Here is a 4,814-nt window from a genome sequence, read left to right as displayed (position 1 = left end):
TTTAAGGTTTTGGGCTTTTTTGTTTTTTTTGTTTTATGAATAGTAATGGAGAGGCTTTTAGTCGTGCAGAATTCTACCTGGTGGAACAGCATTTAAATAACAGCACTCCATTTGAGTGCCTTCTTGACTTTTTGATACATGAATTCCTGCGTTTCATTTCAGCCAGCGAACTTTATATATGAAAGAATTCAACGGAAAGTTTCAAACGCTCCTGTAAAGCAGACAGTAAAGGAGAGTCCTCTCCTTTTGCCTTTGTCCCGCAAAAACCTGCACAGAAAATGCTTACTGGTGTTCTCAAGCCTGGTCTTAGATGTTGTTTCTGAAAGATTAATACATATATTCCGCTAGAGCTTTTGTTAGCCACGTTCATGGCTCGCTGTCTTTTAGAAATGCAAGACACAGGTCTTATCTGAAACGGTTGATCCTTCCACATGTAATGGTATAAATGTCAGTTAAGATAACTAATGAAAAGGTGACTAAACCTGTTGGAAGCCTTGCTTAAGATTTGCATTATGACCTATTCAAATAAGTTAAAATGGGTGCTTTTTGCAGAACAGCAAACACTGGCTATGGTTGAAGATGTTCCAGGATTAAAGAAGGGCCGTGGCGAAAGATCCCAATCTAACTGAATGCCTCAGATTGGATTATTCAGGTTTTAATAATGGGATATGGAGACTAGTTCAAACCAACTAAATGTCTTATTGCTTGGGCATTGAGGACAGAAAGCCAATAACTAAGCGGCAATCTCCATAATAACCCAAACTGAATGAAGCACCTGTTATCATTTATGATCAGAATTGATGCATTTGATAACTTTGATCAGCTTGATAGCTTAAGTGTACTTCCATTGCCAGGCTTTGAGCTTACCTAGAATGACACAATATTGGTTATTCAAGGTATAAAGCAAGATGTGAAAAGAAGAGGAAAGTACCTTCAGTGCTGCAATGCTTTACTATTATTCTGCTCTATTAATGCTAGAGGGACAATTAAAGCCAGCAGAGTATAAAATAAAGGACTTTATATGATGTGGCAAATAACTTTTTCTGTTAAAATAATTCATAAACTATTGGTATAATTGCTAAGAGCATTAAACTATAAACTTTAAAGTGTTATCCTTGTACAATAGTGAATTTGATTCCCCCATTTCCAAGCATTTAGACTTGGACTGTAATTTTTTCCCCCTGTGCGTCCTTCAGACACCTGGCAAAGCTGATACTTTATCAGATTCTAATACGGTAATTTAAGCACAATAGTCAAATTAAAAGGATTTAATGGTCTCTTGAAATTAAAAAGAGAATGAAATTTAAAACCAATGATTTTTTCCATGCTGTTTAATTCTAGAAAATTAAGCAGTTTCCACACTGGTTTGCTGTAGCTACTACTTGTCCCTGGATAAGTTGTTGTTAGGTACTGTATTCAGAGCAAGTGGGATGAATTAAAAAAAGAGAGGAAGGAGGACCCAGGAAACTATAGGCCTGTTAGTCTTACCTTCATCCTGGGGAAGCTTTTTGAGAGAGTTATCCTGGCGCATGTCCACGAGGGGCAGCCGGGGAGGTTATGCTCAGGGGCAACCAACATGGGTTCATTAGGGGCAGGTCCTGTCAGACCAACCTGGTGGCCTTCTACAACCAGGTCACAACATCCTTGGACACAGGGGTAGCAGTGGATGTAGTCTTTCTGGACTTCTGGAAGGCCTTTGACACTGTCTCTCACCCCATTCTCATTAAAAACTAGGGGACTGTGGCGTCGACACCTGCACAGTCAGATGGGTCACTAGTTGGCTGGAGGGCAAGACCCAGAGAGTGGTGGTGGACGGGTCATTTTTGACCTGGAGGGATGTGGGCAGTGGGGTCCCCCAGGGCTCAGTCCTCAGGCCCGCGCTGTTCAACATCTTTATCAGCAACTTGGACAAGGGGGTGAAAAGCACCCTGGTCAAATTCACGGATGACACTATGTGGGAGGAAGTGGGCACGCTAGAAGGGAGGAATAGGCTGCAATTGGACCTGGACAGGTTACAGGGGTGGGCAGATGAGAACAGGATGGGGTTCAATACTGACAAGTGCAAGGTGCTGCACCTGGGGAGGAAGACCCAGCAGCAGACCTACAGGCTGGGGAACTCCCTTCTCGTTAGTGCAGAGGCAGAAAAGGATCTTGGAGTCATTACTGATGCCAAAATGAACATGGGCCGACAGTGTGGGGACGCGGTCAGGAAGGCCAAACGCCCCTTGTCATGTATCCACAGATGCATCTCGAGCAGGTCCAAGGAGGTGATCCTCCCCCTCTACGCGACACTGGTCAGGCCACCACTTTTGGGCGCCACACTTCAGGAGGGATGTGGCTGGTATGGAGAGGGTCCAGAGGACGACCACCCTCATGATCGGGACAGCAGGGCAGGCCCTACGAGGAGAGGCGACGGGACCTGAACCTGTTCAGTCTCCACAAGTGAAGGCTGAGGGGGGATCTAGTGGCCATTTACAAACTAGTCAGGGGGGCCCAGCAGGCATTGAAGGAGTCCCTCTTCCCCCGAGCACTACCAGGAGTGACTAGAAATACCAGTCACAAGCTGGCAGGGGGCAGATGCAGACTAGACATCAGGAGGCGCTACTTCACAGTCAGGGCGGCTAGGATCTGGAACCAACTTCCAAGAGAAGTGGTGCTGGCTCCTACCCTGGGGGTCTGTAAGAGGAGGCTGGATGAACACCTTGCTGGGGGCGTTTGACCCCAGTACTCTTTCCTGCCATGGCAGGGGGCAGACTTGATGATCTGTCAAGGTCCCTTCCGACCCTACAAACTATGAAACTAGGAATTTAATTTTAAACTGCATGTGCTATGCAGAGGCCAGAACACTACATCTTGTTTAAAACACATTGGATATTTGCTTCTCTATACAGTTTGTGAGATAATATAAACAGTTTCATAAACACAGGAAGAAAGCGCTCTTGTTTTCACAAGAAAATTAAATAAATCCCGGTGCAGTTTGAGAAGACTGGGAGAAAACATGGGCAGTATACAGGTGACTTTCTCCTGTGACTAATTCCTCTGAAGCCGGTCTAGTAATGTGTTAAGGGAGTCTATGGCACTTCTAAGCAATGGATCAGGTTTCCAGATGCTCTAGCATCTCTTTTATAGCAGTGGTTTTCAACCTGTGGTCTGTGGACCCCGCGGACTGTATTTAAAGGGTCCATGAAAAATGACTATGATCAATCAAAAGTATGCGAATACCAACACTTATCAACACTTAGAATACAACTCAAAGGTGTCTGCACCTCCGTTCAACATTTTTTAGGGGTCTGCAAATGAAAAAAGGTTAAAAACCAATGTCTTTTTTACAGCATTGAAAACAGCATTCCTGATCATCATCTAGTATTACTTTCCGGAATAAAAATACTTTAGAATTGGTATTCATGGCTAAATTGCATTTTATGCTCAAATAACTCAATTTCTATGGAAAATGGGACATGATTGATTTTTTTTAAAAAGTAAACTGAAAGACAATGACTCTTTTATTTTATGTCTTGATATTACTCTTAGTCAAATTCCAGCAATAGCCACAGGCAATAAGATTTACTGCCAAAAATGTTTTCTCATAAATCAGATTTTAATAGACGTGGTCACATGCCAATTTCATATTAAATTCTCTCGGCAGTTTTTATTCTGACACTTTATCCGTACCGATTTCCTTTAACTTGTGTTTTATTTTATATCTGATCTCCTGTTTCACAGTCGAGAAGCCACTCTGCCATTTTTCAAGAGCAGGAGCTAGTACGCTGTGTAAAAGGCAGCCTTGAGACATCTTAGAGACCTGAATTATGAGTCGGCTACAATCCGAAACGTGGCTCCACGTCCCAGCTTTGGCTGCTTCTCGGCATTTCCACGGGCTCCGTACAAGCTGCTTGCCCTTAAGCGTGACGCCTCGCACGTGGAACTGGGCAAAAATCTCACCAAAGCGCATCAGCCGTATGGAAACTAAGCTGGCATCACACAGAAGTAACGCTGTGCAGGGAGCAGCTCCTGCCCGCCGCGTGTCCGCCAACAACGTGATTCCACCACAGATGGGGAAAGAACAGCGGGGAAAACACACATCATCAGTGCTATATAGATCCATATTTGTACATCTGTCTATCTATATGTCTGTCTGTCCATCTCTCTCTATATAGCTATACATATATAGATCTATATATATTTAGATCTCTCTCTCTCCATATATATATAATCTATATGTCTATATATCTATCTCTCTATATACCTCTCTCGATCTCTCTCTATATCTCTCTCGATTTATATATATATATGTCTATATATGCATATATCTATATCTATATAGATCTCTATCTCTCTATATATCTATCGATCTATCTATATGGATCTCTGTATCTCTTTCTATATCTCTCTGTATCTCTGTCTATATAGATACCTATATCTAGATATCTATAATCTATATCTAGATATCTAATCTTATAGATATTTATATCTAGATATCTAATCTATATATAGATTATAGATGTCTATATCTAGATATCTAATCTATATATAGATTATAGATATCTACATATAGATATCTAGATAGATATAGAAATTAGATGGATATATCTATCTATTTATATCTATATCTATACACACATAGCATTTAGATAGCATTAATATAATATAATATAATGTAATATAATATAATATAATATAATATAATATAATATACGATGTTACGGTCCTAGATCATCATTTGCCCCTTGAAATCTAATCCCATTAAGACCCAGCGGGGTCTTAATGCCAGCAGCGCCCGCCTCGTGCCGCGGTGACTACAGCTCCCAGCAGCC

This window comes from Alligator sinensis, unplaced genomic scaffold (assembly GCF_000455745.1).
Source record: "Alligator sinensis unplaced genomic scaffold, ASM45574v1 scaffold1626_1, whole genome shotgun sequence".
Taxonomy (NCBI): domain Eukaryota; kingdom Metazoa; phylum Chordata; order Crocodylia; family Alligatoridae; genus Alligator; species Alligator sinensis.
Note: the sequence above shows the minus strand (reverse complement) of the source record.